Raw genomic sequence first — 24,673 nt, forward strand, 5'->3', positions numbered from 1 at the left:
TGTTGGCTACTGTCATTTACCCTGTCAGAAATAAAGCTATGAAAAGTGCCTAAAAAGGTACAAATGCCTGTCACTGGGGCGGTACCCTTTTTACAGGTACAAAAATGTTACCCCTAGACAGCAATATGTATGAAATTTGTTGCTTTTTGCTTGAAGAATTATTTTTATTTTTTTGTAGAGATTCTGTAGAATCTCTCCCCACCTTCAAGCGCAAGCTGAAGACACACCTCTTCAAGCAGCACCTCTCCCCATCCCTCCCTACCTCCCTACCTCCCTGTGAACCTTAATTGTTGTCTCTGTGACTTGCTTTGTGTATCGGTATTTTTAGTTGGCTAGGTAAGCAGTGTTTGGATAGTTAACTTTGGTCACTTTTGCTCTGTTTGTTTGTTTCTTTGTTCTCGTCCTTATCTTTGTTGTACAGGTAGCAGTTGAAATTGTACTTCCCTCTAGGGCAGGGGTGTCCAATCTTATCCAGAAAGGGCCGGTGTGTGTGCAGGTTGTTGTTTTAGCACAGTACTAAGACAGCTGATTCTACTCATCAAGGTCTTGATTAAAGACCACGATTAGTTCATTAGTATAATCAGGTGTGTTACTGCTGGGTTAAAACAAAAACCTGCACCCACGCCGGCCCTTTTAGGATAAGATTGGGCACCTCTGCTCTAGGGTCTTTCAGCAAACTTATCCCTGGTTATGGGTATGCACTTTGTTGTACGGCGCTCTGGATAAGAGCGTCTGCCAAATGCCAATAATGTAATGTAATGTAACGTTTGCACCCAAAGAGATCGTTACCGTACCTTTAAATAGCAAAAAATATTATTATTATTATTATTATTATTATTATTATTATTATTAACCTTCCATAAGAATTGCACATTGTGTGCACCTTTAGTTTAGTTTTCTTTTCTTGTACACTATTTAACGGAGCTTCATGTTATATACTTTAAGATGCTAAAATACTGTATTTAAAAAATATATTGTCTATGTATTTGGTGACACCACTTTAGACTTTATTCTTTAGTTATTCATTTGGTAATTACTTTTGTCCCCATTTTATTTAGAGGCCATCATGAAGCTGCATGGATTAATTATAGCTCTCAGTAGAGGAATAAGGACAAGGGCAAAGATAAGAAACAGGTGTGTTTTCAGTCAGTGCAGGAATTCTGTGAATTTGATGGTTGAAGGTACCTCATTTCACCACTGGAGGGCCAGTTAGAAAAATAAACAGTATAGAGATAGGCAAGCTCCCTTAACTACATCCACACATTTACTAGCTTTTAGGGTTTGTTAACTTTTCATATTTTGCAGCCTTTGTTATTTTGTATTATCTATCTTTAAAATGTGTTGAGTACTATAAAAAGTGAGATGGAAGTAAAAGGTTTTCTTCCACTTAAATAAGCTGCAACATCAACAAATGTTTGCATGAGCAATATGGGTCTCAGAGATCTATGACAGAAAAACAAAGAAAATAAATACATTCTTGCTAATGAACACAGTGCAGCCAGATATCATGCCCAAGCCTTTGCCCTGTCTTACCCAGCCCTGTTGTTCTGGAAAGACACAACATTGCTTACTTACTTTAAGGGGCTGCGTCTGAAGGAGAGAACAGCAAGAGACTGTCTGAAATAGAAGAGTGAACAGGAGAGTTAGAAAGGCCGGTGGTTGGTTTGTTAAATGGCAGAAGTGAGGAGCCAACAGAGGGATTGAAAGTAAACAAGAACAGGCCTTACTTAGTAGACTTTAGAGAGGGAATTGCTAGTACATGTATTATATCCTGTATTAAAAAATGAGGTTGCTTCTATGTTTTTTTAAAGACAGACAGTGTGCCTTCCTTTGATGTTTGTTTTTCAGACACAGAGAAAGCATAGTTTGTAATTAGAGATAGAGAAGGCACCACAGAGCCAGGGCACAGGACTGAACCCACAACCATGCAGGTGACTCATATGTGGCTTAAGAACTAGCTGTCAAATAGACTACACCACAAATCTCACCTACGTCTTTCAACATATTCTACTAAGACCAGGCCATTCTCAGTGGGTCTCTGGTCTTAATCTCGAGAAGCATATATTACACTACCAAGGACATTCAGTAGAAATATAATAAATGATAAATGAATATGTACACTGAAAAACATTTTTGTCACTTGTGTTATGTAAAAAAATACTTCAGCTTTTTTTCTGCTGGGTCTGTGGAGGATATGTTAATAAAACATAACAGAATGCATTTTCACAGCAGGATACATCCACCAAGGTCCTTCGGGTTAAATACCTTGTGAGTGGTTTACAGCAGCAATGCTCCTTCTGGGAAGATAACCTGCACCCTGGGTTACTATTTACTATTTACAAGACTACTGAGAGCTGACAATGCCAAGAAACAGGAGTACAAGTAAACTCCCATCTTATCTACAGGTAGCAAACAAAATAATGGGAATGCAAGTTTTCCAGCGGTGAAGTGGGAGTAAATATTATGCAGACATTGCACAATTATTTTTTCATTAAAATTTAAATTTAAATTAACTATGATTTTAATGAGCTGTGTGCAGAAGTTGAAGTTGAGCAGCTTATCTGACTCGGTCCGTCCGCTGTGTGAGTGAGCTGTGTGAGATGGTGTGTGAATCGGAGAGGTTTTGGAGATGGACGTCATGCAGAGTGTGTTTCAGCCCCCCACCCCCCATATTACTCTATAGACTCAGTCTTTACCACCAGATCTGTCCTTATGGCCTGGTTGTGCTCCTCCATGAGACATGATGTCTCACTATTTGGCTGCTGTACCCTACTGTAAAATCCAGCTATGACCAGTTTGACATTCTTGAAAATTGAACTGGTCAAGCTGCTCATGAGTTGGTCTGGGTGACTATGAGCTGGTCAACCAGCTATTGCTGGTAGCTTGTCTGAGATGGTAGCTGGTCAACCAACTATCAGCTGTTTCAAGAGAGTCGGCCCTAACCGATCAACCAGCAAAACCATGTCAAGCTGGGAGCTGGTGTGAACTGGTCAACCAGCTACCAGCGGTTTCAAAATCTAGCTTCAGCTGTTTTTTTCAGCAGGGTATGTAGCTGCTCTGGGTACAGCAGGCCAGAGTCTCTTTCCTGAGGTCTATTAACACTGCCAGGCAGTCTTTCATGGTTCTGATGTGGCCGTACCCTTAGGAGGTATAGTAATTAAGTGGCGCTGGCCTATTAACAGACATACAGTGCTGATAGGGGAGTTATACCTCCAAGTCCTTAGGCCCTGTCTCCTTACTTTATTTCTCTGCCTGTTCTTTCAAAGCCTGAAAACTGGTTGAAACCAGTCCAGACTTTTCTCAGACCACATTTATTCAACTTGAATGGGCTGTTGTGACAGTTAGGGCTTCCACTGGTTGAGTCTTTGCCTGCCGAGATCTGCCTGCCTTTGCTAATACTCTTCTTTTTGCCAACTTGATATGTTTGTTGCAAGGCTGTGTGCCCGGCTGTGGGATGCTGTGTGTAGAAAAACACATAGAAACTCTCTTCTGGCCCAAGTATTCAGACATTGGCAAGCTCCTCTGGACTTTGTGCTATTTTCTGGAATAAGCATTGGGAATGTTTTCAAGGGACTGAATTCACTGGATGAAACTAACACTTCCCTGCCGCCTCCATGGCTGACCGTTATCCCCGGTCGACTACACATGGCATAGTTTAATGAGAAAGGCTGATGAGCCGGTGCTATGTCACTTTACAATATACAGTAGCACATCTGTAGGTTTTTTTCCGTCTCGTGAAAATGAAGATCCTGGTTCGGCGGAAATGAGCCTGTCTGTAGCAAGCGAGCACTGCCAATTTGGCTGTCTACGAATTCCCAGCCTCTGCAGGGAAGAAGGAAAAAAAGCAGTATGGAATTATAGCTGCCCTCTGCATTATGGAAAAAGTGAGGATCTATTGTGCTCTCTTCAGGGAGATCCTATAAATCTCCTCTAATGGGATAATCCTATGAGGAAGACTCCTTCAGGGCGCTGGCTGTAGCCCAAGCAGAGCCTGTGTGGATATTTACTTTCTTTTGGAAGATATTTCTTTTTGAGCGCAAAGCTGAGAAGCACACTGTACCTTTGCTTAGTTTTGACTCTGTTTAAAGACTATGCAGTCACGCAAGGAACGGGCTGAATTATTTAGTCTCAAAGGGAAACAAGGCTTACGGAAAATCACAGCCAAACTTTGTTGGCTGGTAATGGCTTTGTGTGATTTGTAGCATTATAGCATTGGTATTTTAATTAGAAATTATAGCACTGATATTTGTTTGGAAAATTGTTTGTTATATTGATAATATGAGCAAACATGTGAGTGTGTGAGCATGTATACATATGTATGTATGTGTGCATGGCTGTGTGTTTGTACGTGTGTGTGCATGTGTGTGTGTGTGGGTGCGAGAGAGAGCATATGTAGAGTATGTACACGTGTGCATGTGTATGTTTGTGTGTGTGCATTGGTTTGCATGTGTGCATGTCCGTGTGGATGTATGTGCATGCGTTTCCATCTGTATTACCTTTCTCATTGTAATCAAAGAGAAATATGAGTTGCGTGACCTGTGATTGCCCTCAGTCAGGTGTGTATTGCTGAAAGGACTGTCTTGGTCATATAGCTCGAGACTAGCAGCAGCATTTATGCTTCGCTCATCCATTTCTCCTTTCTCATTGATGCAGTCTTTACAGGAGAAGATGTCTGGGCCCAGTTAGTATATAGCCACACTGCCAAGAGCAACAAGAATCCATATGAGGGGGGGAAATGTGGCTCCTGCTCTTTTTATGTTTTTGTCTCATCATGTGACACTTGATTTTTTCAAACTAACTATTTGAATCATCTGTGCTATTGCTTTGGATTCAAAAGGGGGAGTGTATTACAGTACATTGGGCTTACTGGCTTTACTGCAGGAAGCGGTTAAGTTCTGGAAAGCACCGATACAAGAATGTGCCGAAACAGAACAAGGTGTACATTTGGGCACACAGCAAACTAATGTTTTTTCAAGTAGCATTGCTTTAAAGACACTGGTGTCCAATATCTGTGTGCTGACTAAAAGTGGCCACAAGGGGGCAGGAGAACAGAAGACCGTTTCATCATATTAGTAGTTGCTTTAGTATTTATAATTTTCCAAATAAGAAAAAAATACCATCATGAAAGTATTCATTCTGAGGTTTTTGCTGTGACAGCAATGAACACACGTGTTTTACCCTAGTTACTACGATGTAATAATATGCATATAAATAGTGGCACAGTTCTTAACCTGTGGTTATTTTGTAACTAAATAGATATTAGGGCAACTTAATGTGTAATGTGGAACCAACGTTATACTGCTGCAGGAGCTTAATAAATATTTATTTGCAGTAGACAATAGATTACAAACACCATTTCTATTTAAGGTGCTTTGAAATTAATACACTGCATTATGTGGGAGACAGTTAACCTTGTGCAATATCCATACAGCAGAGAAGAGGGAAGGAAATCACATTTAGGGATTTGTAGCATCTCTCTTGCCTTTTTTCTTCCTCCTTTTCATGTGTCTGAGAAAGTAAGGACGTTCACCACAGCCTCCACATAAATACCACAGACAAAGAAACTGCAGGCAAGGCTGAAATAGTTTCAAAGCTGAAAAACAAACCCCTTATATCCTTTCTCTCTGCTCACTCTTGGCAGAATAGTTCTGTGTTTTCTGTGTTTAACTGAATGATGCTTCCAGTTCAAGTACAATCTTGTGTGTAACACAGATGACAGCCAAAAAATAATTTACTTGCTGTTTATTCAGCAGTACTTTACAGCCGATTTGGAAAAACTGTGTTCTGGGGCCATTCTATTAATAATAGAATAATAATAATAGATTATTATCTGTTAATAATCACAGATGATTTGTTTTCTATGAAGCCATGGGATGGTCCAGAGGTGATCCCTTTTCAAATATGAGAGTGAGGAAGATCAGAAAGAAGAAATCTCCAATGATGCCCCGAAAGAAACATTCCCCAAAACCCAAAAGGCCAGTAATTACCCTATGGTAATAACAAAGCCAAATTCTAGAAATCCAAACAGAGCTCACACCCATACACACACACACACACACACACACACACACATAGAGACACACTCATACACACAAACACACCCACACACAAACTGCTATACTTTACAATACAGTTAATTATATTTCTCTAAATTGTGAGTGCCAGATGCACATCCAGGAACACTTCCATGGTTTAAATATATATACATACTAGGTATATATTGAAATACATGATGTCTAAGCACTGACCCACTAACTGTACTCAAGTATTAAGCTTTCACACCAATTAGGAAAAGGAAAAATGACTTCAGCCTTTCAGGACATATGGGTGACTTCTAGGTACTGTACACCAACAGTCATCAAAGGCATGAATGCATTTATAACACATATGTCATACAAAGACTTCCAATGGAACAAATATTTAAGGAAGCATGGACATTTCAGAATATTCCCTCACCTCTACTTTTGGATACCGAAATTACAGCAACTCTGCTGTCAGTAAATTATTGTAAGACAGTATAGACAGGCAAGTCAACATACGACCATGCTTTTCAGATATATACTGTTCACACTGTTACGGTTTGTTGTATCTACATATTCACTGTAAAACAATTACTGTAATTTTACAGTAATTTACTGACAGCAGAGTTGCCAGTAAAGTACTGTAATTTTACAGCAATTCTTTACGGTATTCTATCTTGTGAAATTATGTGGACCTCTTTTCCAGGCTTTTTTTGCTATTCTCATCAGTTGCATAGAAGTCAGTAAACAGATGTCGAAAATGCAGTATGTGGGGAGAAACCCTCACAGTCTCCAACCAACAACACATGCTCCAGTCTCCCAGAACAGCACAGATCTGAGGAGTGATTTACCATCACCTCAGGGGGTTCCGTGTTTTATCCATCTACTGTAAGTGAAGAAAACAATGGGAGATGATGATCATGACTATTGCCACATCGACATTGCTGAAAAAACTCCATTGAATTTATGAAGAGCACAGTGGCTGAACCTAGTAGATTTAGAAATTAAATTTCTGGCCTGGGAATGTTATGCAGATAACAAAGGGCAGTACTTATGATGTATTACATTGTAAATAACAGCATCTAGTACCTATTCTATTTAGGTACTAGGGGATACAAGTTTGCCATTCATAGAAATAAGAACCAAGTATCTGGGGAATAAACAGGCTGAGAGAAGTTTCCACTGTGTGCTATGAGTGCATGTTTATTTATTGATGGAAACTTTTGTATCTGCAAAATCTGCAAAAATGAAGTCAAAGTAAATAAAATAGGACAAGTATGAAGTATGAATATATTCTTTATAAACACTCCGAAAACAACTCTACTCTCTTATAAATGGCACAAAAAGGACAAATCTTAGAATGAACAAGCACACAGGCCTGTTGACTGTTTAAAAGACGTTAAAGTCAAAGTGAAGGTCTGCTAACAGAACAGGTATTGAACGGAGTGTTAAGGCCTGAAAGAATGCCAAACGTTAAAGTGTCTGAATGACCCCTTTGATTTTGGAAAAGGGGTCCCTCGTGAGCACAAGTGGTTCCTTTGTTTTCACCTCTGAGACCAGCAACATTGAGGGAATTAGTGTACGCCACACCCATATACTGTAATAGGGAACAGAGAATGTTTTCAGTGTGTCAAATACTGCATAATTTCAAGTTGGAGTTTGTACCTAAATACAAATACTACTTCCACCATGAAGCCATACAGAAAAATAAATTCAAATTACTGGATGTTTGCAGAACTGCATATTGGTGTAGGCTGGATGTACAGTAATTGTGTAGTAGGCTGATTGTTGTTGTTGAATGCATTATTTTGATGTATTGTTGCAAATAATATTGACAAAAGCATCTGTGATGTTTAAACAAGAGTTAAAGAGTAAAAATTGATGGTGGCACGGATGTCATTTTAATATTTATCGTTTAAGCTATTTTGCTTGGTGATTGCACCAAAGTGGGGTTGGGAAATGTGTTATGGTGTGGTGAATGCAGTTAAATCTATTTGATCTTCTGAACACTGATGAATAAGCATTTTCCAAAACCTGAGGTTGAGGTAATCATTTATTTTTTATTCAGCAACTCTGAACATTTTGGGGGAAAAATATTTGCTGTTTTGCAACTGTAGTCTTGGATATCATTTCTGAAATGGAAAATACGGTTGTTGAATGTAGTTTTGTTTTAATTCTTTCAGAATGCATGGTCCTGGGTGAAGAGGTTGCACCCTAATAAACCATTAATTAATATGCGATTGTAAAATAGTAATATGTAATAATTTTTACTGGTTGGCTGCATACGACAAAATGCAAAATAACTGTTGTCAGGAAGTTTAAACTTTGGTGGTATTATATCATTTCCGGCTCGAATAAACATAAGCACATAATATGTAGCTACATTTACATGTTACATGCAGCCAACCAAGTAAAATTTAATGTCCATTCTGCCATTACAATAGCCTACACGAATCACAAAGTGCAAGTCAAAAGGTAAAATTAATTCCAGTTCGCGGCCCCTGCACAACTACAAACTGAACTCTCAATCACAAGGTCAATTCTGTCAGAATATGTAGGGTACTCAATGACTGTGGGACTGTTCAACGCGCATGACGTACGTTTGGCATTTCCTGTGGGGGCGGGTTGTGATAAAGCAAGGATGATTGCTGAGTTGTCTCTTCAGTCCCCAATCTAAATTAGGTACGGAGGGATTCTAACGGTTTTTGTGGGAAGATTTGATGCTGTGAAGGGCATCTGGACCCGTTTGCACCCTGACTCATTTTCAGTCCGAGCTGTTTATCTATTTCCCGTATCGCATCGGAGCGGCGTAAAATGGTCTAAGAAGAGGAGTGAACATTTGTGATATTTTCCAAGAAAAAGTAGCCTATCCAGCTCAGCGCAGAAGAGTTGCCGTCTGAACCGGGGTCGTTTTAAAGGATTGTGTGGACCACCCTGTCACCACATCCACGTATGTCGCTTTAAAAGCGGGAAAACAACGATCTGGCGTTTTAAGGTGAATATTTAAATTTGGATTATCCTGTCACATTTTTGCGCACGATGTACGGTATTTGTGTCGAGACACCAGTTAGCAATTTATGCTGAGGGGTTACTTTCGTGTTAGCTAGTTTTATACGAGAACAGTTTTCCACTTGTATTTAGCGTACTGGTAGCCTACTATGTTGCATGCCTGTTGTAGCCTTCAAGTCGACACGTCTTTCTATCCATAGCCAAAGGAATTGGAATGCTGTTTGGATATTTTTGGTGGGGATGGGTGGTGTGAGTCTAAAAAAGTTTTTTTAATCTTTTACTGTTAAGCCTGTATGATTTAACCCCATACACTATTGACATGCAGTGAGTCGCACAATGAAAAATTGTGTTCTCGATGTTTTAATGTGTAATGTAGGCTAACTGTCTGGCTGTGTTACGCTATTCCTGGAACCCTCGTTCCGGCGCGTTCGATGCAGTGTTGCTTTGGACCAGGCCACACTCCACAACCATGATTTAAAAATAAACATTTAGAAATTGGATTGTACATCTGAGTACAAGTTACCACCAACTGATCCGTTAATGTTTTTTAAATTAATGTTAAAAATAACGGATCTATTCTACTTTGTTGCCGCCGCAGGAGATGGTTGCCACCGTACTTTTAAAGGGCTCTCTGCTCTGCTCCTTGTGGTAGATTCGCACGCTTTTTGTTATGGGGAAAAGTTGTATGCTTTGTTTTGTTTTCCGAGTCCGCTATTTACTTGCTTGCTCTTGGTCTGAAAAACTAAACGCGTTAAAATGTCGGCATGCTGAAGCAGAACTACTATATTCCCCGTGATAAACTTTGGTCTTTTTTAGGGAGTGTTTGTGAATATGTACGCGACTGACCGCTGTCCAGCCACCACCGTTTTTGGTTGTGTCGAACTTCGGTTGGGTACCTAAAAGCTTTTTAATCTGTGAAACGCCGAGGTTATATTCGCCAAGTCAAACAGACCAAGTGCCGACAATGTCATTAATACTGTAATTACTTGTATAAAATATACTTATAATGTTGGTACAATAAGCCAACTTTATATTAACGGTAGAGCCATGAACGTCTTTGACTGTACTTATCCCAAGGGAAATTTGTAACCATGTGTATTTTTCCAATGACAGTCTATTTTTCCAAGTTGTTGAATCCATTCTGTTTTCGTGTTAATGACACGCGTAACATGGTTTAGGTGTATTTTGCAATCTGAATAATTGTCAGTTATACCAATATTGAAAACCTTACTTACTGCGTTATCCTGTTAAATATTAAGTGAAACATGATGACGTTTCATGGGCAATTCCAGCATTATGGATGTGATATTCGGACACAAAATGACAAACAAAATCCCTCAGACAAATTACTGTTCTTACATGATTTAAAAAAATGTTAGTGCACATTATCATAGCACCTACTTGGCTGAAGGGAAGGGCCAAAAAGAAAAAATAGCAATTTTGAAAATATTTATTTTTTCGTCTTGATTTTTATGAGGAGATGCCAGCGTTATGGATGGATTGTTTTACGATCTACTTCCCAATCAAATTAGATCATTTAGCACATTTGTTGTCCTGAAATGGTTCTGAATGTCAGTTTTGACATTGATGGCTGCCAAATAGGATTGATTTCAATGGTAATGGGACTAATAAATCAATTTTGACTTCAAAATGGTCACAATCGACTGTTCGTGACATATGTTTAATTTTCCATGCTCAGGTTGACATTACTGTGGAATTTCCCTCATATCTACATTTCACAGTGTTTTCACGTGCTTTGGGAAAGTGAGTTTGCATTTTGTATTGGGAAATGCTTTTTACATATTGCTGTTGACTCTTTCAGTAGACTCACTAAACCGTTGTTACAGTTTCCTTACCTCTTCTGTCACAAATGTTGTTTTGATGCAAAATCATAGTAGTGTTTGTTTGTAGCACAAAACTTGAAGTTATTTTATTTGCTGAGAATTAATTAGGATTTTTTTTTTCTTTTTACAAAAGGTTCTGTGATTTTGTGCTTTTACAACCCCACTGCTTACTACAACAACATGAAATACTTGAGTTGGAGTGGGTGTTTTGATTATTGGTTTTAAAATGTTGTCTCTTAAAGCTTTCCTTTTGACCACATTGCTTGTCCCTAGTTTGTCATGTTAACTATAGGCCTAGGTTGTGAAGAGACATTCACAGTGTGTGTTACGTAAAACAAAAAAAACTCAACCCTGTGGAAAGTCATGGGAGCAATGCAGATTGCGAATAATGGTTTATACTACACTTGTGCTTAGGTTCAAGTAATCTGTGAGTGTGGCTAGCCGGCTTTAGCTGTGGTAAACAAACCGAGGGCCGGTATTGATGCAGCATGTTTGATTGGACTGAATTGATTACTAGTTTAGCAAGGTGTCACTCAGCTGCTTCCTTTGGGAGCCTTAAGGTGTGTATTTTTTTGGCACATTAGATGGATCTAAATCTTATGCTGGTGCAACTGTTCTGAAATAGGCACGTTACAATAATAGCTGTCTAGCTCTGACATTGTGACTTTGGAAATGGTCTTGTAAGCACAGGGCTTTGGCGCTTGATTTCCATGTAGGACGCTGTCATTAAACTCTTACACTCTTACACAGGTACTTAACCTTAATGTTTTTTACAACTATAGCAATAGATAATGTGTTTTTAAAAAGAACTAACAGCATTGGACAAGGATTTCTTCCACCCAGATAAACGGCAATAATCTATAAAGAATAAACAGAACTGTAAACATTCAGGCCCTCTGATCAATGGTGGGTTGTCGTTTTAAGTGCTTATTGAATTCCTGCTTCTATATCTGCACCCTCCTGGGGTAAAAGGGATTTGAGGTCATTCTCCATTGATGCTTCACCTGTTTTAACTTTGCATGCATATCTGTCTGGATCAGCTGATCGATCATCCAGTACAGCCATGTTAAATTTAGGCAAGCGTGATTTGGAAACTGTGGATCAATAACCAGTGTGTGACTGATCATATTGACTGAAGGCTTCTTTGTTATAGCAAACTGCTACTGACTTTTTATATTAATGGCAGAAGCAGGGACATGAATTGTAGCAAATTGTATTTGTCTAAGAAAATATTTAACCATGCTTGCTTCTTTATTAAGCAGAGGGTGTTAGTCTAGACAGAGTCTCCGAATAACTTTGCTTATTAGTCTGGCCTGTAAAAATGATACAAAGAGAGCTTCAGATTAGGCAGCTTTTTCACTTAATTTACAGCATTGGCAACACAGCCGATGTCTTGCCTATCTGGCGCATGCATGTTAGATCTACATCAGCCCATCATATCCGCTGTAATCTTGGTTTATTGGCCCACACACGCATCCATTTGAATCTGTTATCAGTTTAAAAATGAAATCGATACAACTGCAATATTATGCATGCATTCCAAATGCTTTTGTAGTCACATTGATACTGCCCTTTGTGTGTTTGCTATTCCTTGGGTCTTGCAGCAATTGCTGGGCCATAGAGTCACTTTTGCCTGGATGTTACTTAACAAGTAAATAGAAGAATGGGCAGGGAACAAATCACAATTCTGTTTTTGGGTTAAGCCATTCTATGCAAAAATGACATGAGTGCATAGTGTCCCCCCGTTTTTGTGATGGCGTTTTCACGTGGTCCACAAATGGAGGATTTTCTCAAGTCTCCAAATGGGATTCAGGTGTTTTTGATTGGGAGAGATTGCACCTTTAAATTTCCTATCGGAATTTGGGCTTCATCCAAAGGGCTTCTCCAAACGAAGAAGGCAAATTTCCCTCCTGCTACAGTGGGGAATCTTTGTCCTAGATTGTGGGAATGGAGGTACATAAATGCTTTTTGTGGAGGAGCTAATTGAAGAGAGGTGAAGGCGGGGCGTGAGTCATGCCAGCTGAATGACTGTGAACTCCAGCCCCAGATAGCAGCTGTTGGGGGGCAGAGTGCCAGTCAGATTTATGAGAAGTTTGACAGCTCACTAGAACCCTCCAACCCAGCCCTGTGATACATTCCACCTCCTTTGTTACACTAGTCTGTCATAGAGCTGCACGATATATCGTATATTTATCGACGTATGAACATGCAAGATAAACATATTGCAAAAGACTGCTTGAATAGTATTTATTCAAATTGATGTGTGAAATTGATTGCCTGTTAATGTGCAATTTGTTCAATAAATGGAAATTTTGGAAATAATGTATTAAATTGTTTTTATTCAGTGGGCATAGGCTATTCATCATCTGGGGGCTATGTTAGCAGTGTAGTAGGAAGACATGCACACTTCAATATTTGTTTATTTATCGCAAGGCATGTCGTCATCACAATATTCAACAACGCATATCGCATATTTTCCTCATATTGTCCAGCCCTAGTCTGTTGCATGCATAGAAACCCACTTGTGTGTCAACTTCTTTTCTGTCCTTTGAAAGAGGGAAGTGGTAAACACACATTAGTTACAGTAGTGTACATACAATACTGTACTGGCAGTTGGGCTTTGTTGGGATCTTTTGTTGATACAATTTCCCTGCAGCTTACCTTCAATTTTAAACCTTGCCTGGGAAGCTTTGATCCCCTGCAAGAAGGGAGGAAGGAAGGAAACAAGAAGATGAAGTTGGATTTGACAAAGTAGTCCCTTCCTTTTATTTGGATTCTTATGTGCTTTCATGTAAAGGCAATGGGCTCAGCACAGACTGTCAGTTCGTTCTGCATGGTAAGCGTATCCAGAGGAGACGTAACCATTATTCTAGAAAGATTCATTGAAGGTATATCCAAGAAAAACTTGGGTTATGAACTGCCAGTAACTTTAGTTAAGCTGTGCTTAATGACTGTTGCAGGTAGTTTGGCTGAAAAATGGAGAGTTGCCTATAGGGACTTCTAGAATTTACTCAGATGAGTACTTTATTTTTCACTTAAGACACTGCAGGTACTGTTTTCAAAACCATACTTAATTGCTACTAGCTACGCAATTAGAGCCTGCATGCATGTGTCCAGGTGGATAAATTCAGATAAACAAATCTAGAGCAGAGCTTTTTGTGTCGTGCTGCTGCATGGACCATGTCAACAGCCCTTATACTGTACTTAAAATACTAGGCAAAAAATGTGAATAGATACAAATGACGATGGCCTGGGCAGTATGAACACTTCTTCAGAAAATTGGGGTTGATCACTGATCCTGTGATGACAAGACCCCTCCACCCTGTTGCCGGGCGACTATCGGGTGTCTGTTGGCTTGGTGTATTCCCTGCTTAAGAGTGACCTCATCCAACATGATCTTGCGTGATAGTGAGGACATTTTCGGACCTCAGAGGGAGGGTGGGGGGAGCAGTTAGCACAATGGTCAATGGGCCACAAGTCTTTTATAAAGCCGTTACATTAAAAATCACGTGTTTCAATTCACTAATGGGCAGTCCCAGCAATAGCCTAATGCAGTCAATGGTGAAAATTTGCCTGCCATAGATGGGCTATTGTCATGTACAAGAAGAGCTCTATTGACTGATTTGTGTTTTAAAGTTTTTAACCAAGCCAGACCAAGGAATGTACATTCTCTTTGGGTGTGTATGAGAGCAACCTACAAAGACCTTATTTGTGGGAGAACTGTCATTCTGAGAGATTGTAGTGAAAGGGTTGGGTTCAGCCCCTCATATTTAGCTCCATGGTGCACTCCCCACTTAGGCTCAAAGGCTTTGTATGATTTTGTGGGCCCAGGCTCCCACCCTCCCTCCTAAAAAAAGCAAACCGAAATGAAGCGATTGGGTCAATGTCTTTCATGCAGAGTGCAGTCTGTAAGCTTAGTCAGCTAACCTCGTGTTGTTAGTAAGTGATGTGCAGTATTGCTCAGTATTGCTCACTGGGAAAGTCTTACCTCTCAGCAGCCTTTATTTACTATACATGTAGCTATTTGGAAGCTGGAAGACTTTAGACTCTTAGAAAATTGTTCCATTACTCTGAAATTCAGTCTGACACGTTCCTTTCAGAGGAAGATTGCTCTTGGAAAATGGTATTCTAATGGCTTTGTACCCAATACTCTAACTGTGCTCCAAGGGAAATATATTTTCATTCAGTGAATCAACTCACTAACACATTGCCAAGAGTAGAATTTGTAGAAGTCAATGTGATCAGGCTTAAATGCAGACTTCACTTATTTCCATTAGGTCTGTCAGTTTTTCTGCATTACCTATTCTGGTAGCTGCCTCTAATGTGACCACAGCCATTGATAAAATGTCACATTTCAGTTCAATCAGCCTCTCTGCTATTGGGAAAGCAAGGCATCTTTGGTGCCTTAATGGGCGGAGTTGGGCAGGGCTGTCAATCACTGACTTGAGTGAACCAATCAAGATGCTTTCTTCATCGTAAAACACTGTAATGGCTTTTTATAAGCAATTTGTTCTATCAATTACTCAGTGATGGACTATTTAGTGTTTTGTTTAGTAGACATTGGTTACCACAGCACTCAGCCTTACTGTGGCCTCCTGCATTACTGACAGAACCACATCTGTTTTATTTTTGTGGAGTTGTTTTGTCTTTTTTTACTGTTTTATTTTGCTATTAAGGTGATTCATTAAGTGAACATTCAACAGCGACTACTAGTCTACATCACCTGTTCCTCTGTGGTCAAAGGCAGTTATGGTATTGCTAGTATTTCTAGCATTTGTTTTAAGATGGAGACACTTATGAAATAATTTCTACTTTATATTGCTGAATTTTGACTTTACTGAATGGCCCATGTACTGAGTGTCACAATCCTTTGTACCAGCAAAGTCCATGAAACCTGCTTAATTTCATGCATCCTACCCCTCAAAATGGTATACTTTAGAGTACCATCTGCTGCTGTAATGCGACACTTTCAGTACTTCAATTCTGTTGTGCCATCCAGTTTTTTTTATTTTTATGCTTTACTATGCTTTTGCATAGTATGCTTTACTATGTACTATAACAGGGCTGGAGCTTACATTCTATGGGAAGGCTTCTGACAACAGCAGTCACAGGTTTCCACTTCTACTGAATACAAAGGGGCCAGTCGTTACTACTCGGCCTGTAAGCCGTTCTTTGAGAGAGTCTAACATTACTTGCTAGGAGGCTAGCCACTAAAGATAGAAAATGTTCTATATTTATGGTTTTCAGTTTACTTTTGTGCTTCAGTTCTACTGAAAAGAAAATGCTGCTTTGCTGTTGTGACAAATTGCAAGGGTTATTTAATATCCGTGAAGGAAGGAATTTATTTTTACCGGATATCACAAGATGGGGGTGAAGGTACTGTTTACACTGGGAAAGCAGCTACTCCATCTCTCTTTCTGAGTTAGATGAAGGTCCCTTCGTCTATTGTAGTTTTTCAGAAATTAGCGAGGGTAGAGGTGTACATCATTATCATGACGTAACTGTATACCTCAACCAAATTAGCTCCTGTTGCTACCACTGTAGAGATCACTTTAACGAGCCACTAAGAGAGACCTAATGAGTTACTCCTTGATCTGTTAAATTAGGTTAATGTTGTTTTGCAGTGGAATTTTCTGTGGTGTTTTGTTTGACCGTCACCTGCAAGTTAGCAATATCAGTAAGTAGGCTTTAAGCTGCCGCCATATGTTTGGGTTAAAATGGTGGTTTGGTAAGGAGCATGATGGCTCCCTGCACTGTGGATAGATTTCCCTCCTCAGTTTTCTATGGCTATATTGTTCCCCAAAAAAGTGTGATACACTCTGTAGATTGGCCACGTCTCCAGCCATAGGGCAGCCTGTAGCGTAGTGGTTAAGGTAAATGACTGGGACACGCGAGGTCGGTGGTTCTAATCCCAGAGTACTGTAGAGATAGCTACAAGAGATAGCTCCCAGAGTAGCTACAATATGATCCGTACAGCTGTTGGGCCCTTGAGCAAGGCCCTTAATCCGGCATTGCTCCAGGGGAGGATTGTCTCCTGCTTAGTCTAATCAACTGTATGTCGCTCTGGATAAGAGCGTCTGCCAAATGCCAATAATGTAATCGAGTGGTGGAAGTCCCCGACAAAGACATTTTCTGAACTGTGATCCCTTCTATCTCGTTCTCTATACAATCCTTTACAAAAGAATAACAAATATAGAAGCAGTATTGTCAAATCTTAGGAAAAGTATGACTTGAGGCATATCTCAGCAATACTAAAACTGTCAAATACTCCTGGAAGCTGTGAACGTTTCCAGCACTTTAATATATATTTGGCAAATGTATCTCTTTTGTGGTTCATGTCCACATCAGGATAGTGTAAATAAAGAGCAGAGATTCCAACACCCATCCCTTGGGAGACCTGCTGACAACACCCTGTTAAGACTGTTACTCTGTGCATTCTATTCTGAAGACTGCAAACCCCATACAAATTTCAGTTTGGTAAAGAGTCACTTGGGTGACCATTTGTAATTCCTGTGGTAACAGTAAGAAAGGCTTTGGACAAAAAATTCACATGCAGTCAAATAAAAATCCATTTATGAGTACAGAATTTTCTCTCTTTTTAAATGATGAAAATGGTGAAAATCTAAATGTAAGCCGATAATGCCACAAGCCCATTTGGTCACACTTCGTAGTTTCCTTGAAGGTGGCCTGGGGATTTAAGTACAGTGTTGCAGTCTGCTGTCCTTGTTCTACCCTAGAATTTGAAGTTTAGAATGGAGAGTTGGAGGATGGGTGCATTCTTAATAAGATATTTCTTACTTTTTTACTTTGACATAAAACATTTCCCAAAAAGCGCTAACAGTAGCCTGCATTTTTGTGGCAAACGTGCCATTCGGCGCACTGCGATTCTGCACAAGGGCAGACGGAGGGGGAAGAGAAAGTTGTCTTTTCGAAACATTTCAAACATTCCAAACATTCAATGCAGGCTGCCAGCTCGGATCAAGAGGAAACAGCTGGACTCTCGCTGTGGTAACGGTCCAGCAGAGTGGAATATGCGTGCATGTCCGTAAAACCGCTATCTCACCATGCAGATGGGAACTGCGTTGTGTCTATGAGGTGCTTACATCACTTCAGCCTTAAATTGCTGTGGTTTGCACGGAAAATTGCTTTGCGAGCCATGCTATAAATAGAAAATGAAACCTGTTTATCATGGCCTGCTTTGCTTAAAAATGGGACAACAAAACATTTGTCATAGGTTTCTCCTATACAACTGTATATTTACTGGGAATTTCAGCATGATACACCAGCAAAGTCTCACCTGGGTATAAACCTGGAGCCTTTGATTTTCAAGATGATTCCCTTTGCCAATACACCATATTTGCACTTGTAATGTTCTGCAGTTCTCACAGGATTAAATGATTATGATGACATGGGTCAGCTTGGTTCTGTATTTGTTTGTTGTTGCTTGAGTGCATGGTGATTGTGAGAGCACAATCTTATTGGACCTGTGTATTTTTACTTCAAAGTGTTTGGTGCAGTGCATACACGTTCAAGTTTAGTTGCCTTTTGTTTTTAAAATGTTGGTCTTTACTGTAAAAGAAGTATGAAGTGGTATATATAACCGTACATAACAGGTACATTTGCTTTCCCAAATGGCACAGGCTGTATATAGGCCAGGACATAAAATCGGTTACATTTTGAATGTGGCACATGATATCACTGACTGCCTTGTTTAATGGTCTTCCTTGACCTGAAAACAGGAAAATAAATCCAAATTTAATCCTGTATTGATTTAGATAGATGAGTTAGATTTTTTTTTATTAGTATTTTTATTTATTTATTTATTTTCTGAGAGACATCAGAGCCTACCGATGTAACCTGCTTGTTAAATGACTGGTAGATGCAAGTTGCAGAGTTGCAAGGGGAATCTTCAATTCCGCCTAATCGGGAGCATCTGAATCTCATTAAAATACCATGTCCTGTTACGAAGGCTTTACAGAAATGGGCTAAATGTGTACACGGCTCCCTCCCAAAAACCCAAAGAGCTCCCTCCCATGACTTAACAGTCATTCACAGCGTAATTGTACATTTCAGCTTGAAATATCAGGCCAAGGGCCTCACAAAACATTCTTCTCCAGTAGCCCGCAAAGTGCGTGCTGAAATTCAGTCCAATGTTAGGACACTCATAACTCCCTCTGACTCTTCAGTGAACGCAGACCAAATTGCTTCCTCAAGGTTTTCTTAAAAGCTGCTAGTAGATATATATATATATATATTATAAACTAACTGAGCACTTTATTAGGCAGACCTGTACACCAGCTTGTTAATGCAAATATTTTATCTGCCTATCATGTGGCAGCAACTCAATGCATAAAAGCATGCAGACGTGGTCAAGAGGTTCAGTTGTTTTTCCGACAAAATGGGGGAGAAATGTGATCTAAGTGAGGGTGGTGTGAATATCTCTGATTTTCACACACAACAGTCTCTAGACTTTGAAGAGAATGGTGCGAAAAACAAAACAACCAGTGAGCAGCAGTTCTCCGAGCAAAAACAACCTTGTAATTGAGAGACGTCAGAGGAGAATGGCCAGACTGGCCAAAGCTGACAGGAAGGTGACATTGACACAACTAACCACACATTGCACACTCTGAACACACAACACGTCAAACCTCTTAAGCGGATAGGCTACAGCAGCAGAACAGCAGTAAGTCTAAAAAAAGAAGTCTAATGAATACCTAATGGTGCTCACTGAGTGTATATCATAGCCATTACTTTGTTGTAAATGCAACCTATTTCTCATGTAATTGACAGCTAATGTGGAGTATCCCAGATTCCTAGTGTATCTACACGTATGTTCATATAATGTGCTGAATGGTAGTTGTGCATTACCTACAGCTAAGGGAGAATATGGGGGGCTGTACAGGGTTTGAAAGTAGTTGTTAGTTTATTGATTGTTATTGATTGTTAATGGTCATGCAAAGGATTCCCTCAACCATGTACCAGTCAAAACTATGAACAGCGTGTTTACACAGGTCTTATACCAAGCCTGTGTGAAATATTAGTCCCTTCCTTCCTGCTGTAAATATTATAGTTAACTATGCCACGTCTTGGCTGCTACCTTAATTTGCTGTTTGACTTGACTGTCATATTAAATTTCTGTTTAAATTTAAAATTGGTTTATGGCCAGGATTCATCAGCTTAGTTTCAGCTTGAGCACTTCACTTCAGATTAGCGCTGACAATGCTTTTAACAAAAAAAGAAAAGAAAACTGAAAACAAAAGCAGGATTGATTTCAGGTCTGGAACCAAAGGAAGGCTTTAATTGGTACACAGTTGGGAAGCAGGCCAGCCACTCCAGGGAAATACCCCTGCTGTTGCTGTTTTTTTTTTTTTGCGTGGGGTGGGGGGGAGGGGGTTTGTTACCATGGAGATAATGCCGACTCTTTTATGTCCCACTCCGGGGTTTTGGCTGCCAGCCAGACAGCATGCCATTTGTGATTGGGTGGGAAGAATTTTCTGAGCAACAGGAGCAGAAAGGCCAACTCAGCGGTTTTTAGAGGGACAGGAGGCCCCGCGTATAGACTCTGGACCCATCAGATTCACAGATTTGGTTGAGGGTGTCACATTGTATCCCATTTGAGTCAGATCATATTGCAGTACCAACTCTGGACCACGTTAGACTTTGAAACTGCTGAACATCTGCCGAATAACATAATGAGATGGGGGAATTTTTACGGATGGTACATGCATTGTGATTTTATAAAAGCCATTGAAATTTATGGTTTGGAAATGTACACTCGGTGTGAATGTTAATGTTATATTGTGTGGAAATGGTGCTTTTCAGAACACCATCACACACCGTCACACCTTCCATGCATCTTTAGTTTCATGCGTTGGTGGGTTTTTTGGGAGCCTAAATAAAATAAGGTTAATTTTCTAATATAGTCTGTATTGCATCTAAACCAACGATACTCAACTCCACATCTTGCAGGCCACAGTGTATGCAGGTATTTGCTCCAACCATGCTGTGTAGTGTGAATACCTGGCCCACGGGATGTGGTATTGAGTAGCACAGATCTGAACAATCCTCTGTGTTGTCTGTTTGACTATATTAATATCAATTTTTTAAAATGCGATAGACATGTAGTTTCATGAAAGGAATTAAATAAAAGCGGCAATAATCCTAAAAATTGATTGGAAAGAACTTGGATTTTGCATTGCTGAAACAATGCCCAGAAACTTGGTGAATTCTTTTCCTTCTGGAAACTATTTTTAATTGGTTGGCGAGACAGCGGTATCAACCATGTTCCTGCTGATGTTATCTCTGTACATCTAAAACACCTAACCTACGTAGCACAGCTGGCTGCTGACTCACATGTAACTTGCATTCGCTGTGGTTTATTTCTAAATGGTATTTCAAGATCTTTATTCAGCACCCAGTATACCACACCACCAATGACACCAAATTAGCTATAGCACCGTTTGTGGAAAACTCATGATTTATACAGTACTATTTCTACTTAACAGCCCTGGGAGCATTCCAGTGAGGGGGTAGGATTGCGCAATGATGTGAGCAATAGGCCTGTACTGTCTCTTCATCAAACCTGGCAGACCCTGTGTCAACATGGGAAACACAATCTGTGTCTTTTGGGTGTCTGTAGAGAGGCACACTTTTGTAAAATGCCCCACAATGGGAGATTGAATCATCCATACTGATTGCCCCATTCCTCTCATCCTGTGAAATGTTAGGCAGTCACTATAAATACTGCCTAAAGTATATTTATGGGACATTATTTGGTTAATGAATGCAAAAAAGAATGAACGCAAAATATTTTTTCCCATTTAGTGTTAATGCTGATCTTTAGACCTAATTGACAAATGGAGGGGTGGTAGCATATTGTTACAGTGTAAGCATTCAACCTCATGTGTGCATCGCGTGTACAAAGAAGGTACATAGATTACAAAATGCATGTAAAATCTAAATTTGTTTGTGTTTGTGTTCTATGAGGGATATTGAATGGAGTGGGTGCATTTTCAATTGGGTGTGATTGCCCTCGTATTAAAGCCAATGTGTTCAGATTGAAAACTTAGCCTCACAAGTTTTCATGAAGTGTGGCTAATTGCTTTAAGCCTCTTCTTATTTTAAGCCTCTTCTGAATGTATTACCCCTGAATGAAGCCCTTTAATACGCTGGCATTCTTGCTGTAAATGTGGTATGCTTGGCATCAATCTCAATGTTTTCCACTCCTGATTTTCCTGCAATATCCACTCCATATCAAACACTCCAGCTGCTGAGAGCTGACCAAATGGTGTCCAGGTTGCAAAAGTAATCTCCTGTGGTGGGAGTTGATTTGGAATGTGCACTGGCTGTTCGCCAAAGAAAATCAAACTGAGGTTGTCTCATAAGATAAGAAGTGTTATGTGCTGTGTATCTCTTAAAATACCCCAGCACACTTCTACTGCAATATATTTATGGGTGGACTGAAAGCCAAGACAGTGAAATCATCTTTTTGTTTCTATCCATTTGCAGGTGAGGTGATGTTATGCTCCATTTTTGCATATAGTGAGGATGGTTAATTAAGAAAACAAATTACACAGTGCCTCAATTGGCTCTAGATCTGGACTCACCAATGATAGAAAAGGAGGATTCCTTGTCTTGACTAGGGCATATGCTTCCTACTTTCAGGAAATGGACAAACACTGAATAAGCCAGAGTCTAGTTGCGCATTTTGTGATGCTGCTATAGTGACCATAGGAAGCTAGCCTATTGTAGGCTTTTCAAGAAGCTGCTCAGGTTTACAAATGTACAAATTTTATGTGTGACAAGAGGGATTGCTTGGCACTCTCCCCCTACGCTCCGACAGCTTGTCCACATCTGAGCCGGGCCGTGTTTCATGCTGGCTCTAGGCTCTAGCTGAAGGAGCTGTGGTCGGATCTTCTCACGGGTGGGGGTGGGGTGGGAGTGAATAATGAGTAGAACATTTTTATGTTGGTAGTGATCCACTTTTCCATTTGGAGGAGGTTTGGGTCTGGCCCGATGCAGCATTGCGCTGGTCGATTTTACAGTCGATCACGGTTTCGTATTTGTGTCCTTCAGTTGAAAGCCCCCTTTTCCCATTTAGATTCCTCGCTCAATAAAACTGATCCTCAGCTGGGCCGTGGTCTGGTTGATACACGGCGGTTCTTCTGGCCCCTAGTAACCCTTGCTGCAGCACTGTTAGCGGACTCCTTTAAAAAAAACAATAGCCTTTTCTGTATTTGAATTACAGCCGAAATGAGTTTTTTCTCTGACAATTTAATTTACTGAAAGGGCAGAAATAAAGTGGTGTTGTTGTGGCCAGTGCCCTCACTGTGACAGCCAACAACACAAGCTCAAAAAATATTTAACAAAGATGCCCCCCCCCCTTTGCTCAACTTAAGCACCGCTCAGGCAGTCAATCAATCGAGCAGCTTGGTCTGCATGCTTTCCCCCCCGCTGGAGTGAAGTGAAGCAAATCCAGAGCAGTCTCTAACCGAGCTGTCCGTTATGGGGAAGGGGGTGTGGCTGAGGCTGCCACCCATCCATATATGGCAGCACGTGAACACCAGCTGCGCACGCTGTGTGCCATGATTGAACTTCGACCTTGTTCAGGTCTGTGGAGATTCAGCCCTTCAGGAATTTTGGAGCAGCGAGGCCCATTTTAGACGCGCTTTAGGCAGTACATCACCGCCTCGCCTGGTGTGTTTACGAGAGCTGCGCACCCCTGCGTGTTAAGCAGGCAGGGCTGTTAGTCACGGAGTGAGGCTCACGGGTAATGTGTGAGGGGCAACGGGTCCAGCTAACCAGCTAGACTAACAATGCAGTAGAAGAACAGTTTCATTCAGTAGGTCTGTGTTTGTTTGTCGCCTTCAGGAGTCTGCTCGTATTCTTCCCAGCTTGGTGTTTATTTGTGTCTCCTCTCTTCATGCAGGCTTCTTTACTGAGGCTCTGTTTTTAACCTTAACCATAACCAATCTGTCCTGAATCAAAGAGGTTAGGGGTACAATCTGGTTTTAATATCAGATTCCTTAATATAACATATGTATTTTTAGAAAAAAGTGAATGTACACACATGTACACACACACACATACATACATACAGTATATACATCACATTCTTAAGAACTAAGTGCTATATTGAGCGTATATATGAAACTTTATATATTGTGGGCTTTACCAGGCTGCGTTTGATGTCCGTGGCTCTTAATCTAATGATATTAGGGATGTTCACCACCTTGTCTGAAGGTGTGCTTAAAATACCATCTAGATAGTAGACTGCACTTACCTTAGCAACTGCTGCATTGGTGTTTTTGTACTTGAAAATAGTGTTCATAAAATGGTTTTATTTTTTCCTTTTAATTAAACTGACACACCGTTCCCTCAAACACCCTTCAGGTTGTTCACACCTTTATTTTGTTGCACCAGGAATACTTGACTAAGACTTTACTGGGACACTGCAGTACATTTCTCTAGCTTTGTGACCAAAGACAAATGTAAACTTAAAGCTGGATTCAAAGTTCCAGCCAGCCTCACTGTGAGCTTTTCTGATAACACAGGAAATGCTGAAAGATAGCAGTTTGAATAATAATTTCCTGTTTTTTTTCCTGTACCCACACATTGAAGGGTTTCTTGCTGTTGCATGTAGACTTCAAGACTACCATTGGTGGGCTTTCACGTGTTCTATCACAGATATCATAGTTACGACTATTCCAATTCCCGCCCTAGTGCATAAGATTCATATTATAATTTACAAGTTACAACCAGCATCTTGATGGAGCTAATTGCAGCGAGCAGCAGAAGACA

General features: G+C 40.2%; 1 protein-coding gene across 2 annotated transcripts in view; it reads left to right on the plus strand.

The window, feature by feature from the left end:
• The first annotated feature begins 8,650 nt into the window (after positions 1 to 8,650).
• LOC133126197 (integrin beta-1-like) overlaps positions 8,651 to 24,673 on the plus strand; it is a 31,149-nt gene continuing 15,126 nt past the window's right edge. For both annotated transcript variants that reach the window (XM_061238145.1, XM_061238146.1), the window contains exon 1: positions 8,651 to 9,015. The gene's annotated coding sequence lies outside the window, so the exon portion shown is untranslated. The remainder of the gene's footprint in view (positions 9,016 to 24,673) is intronic.

The sequence above is a fragment of the Conger conger genome, chromosome 4, assembly GCF_963514075.1.
Source record: "Conger conger chromosome 4, fConCon1.1, whole genome shotgun sequence".
Lineage (NCBI taxonomy): Eukaryota > Metazoa > Chordata > Actinopteri > Anguilliformes > Congridae > Conger > Conger conger.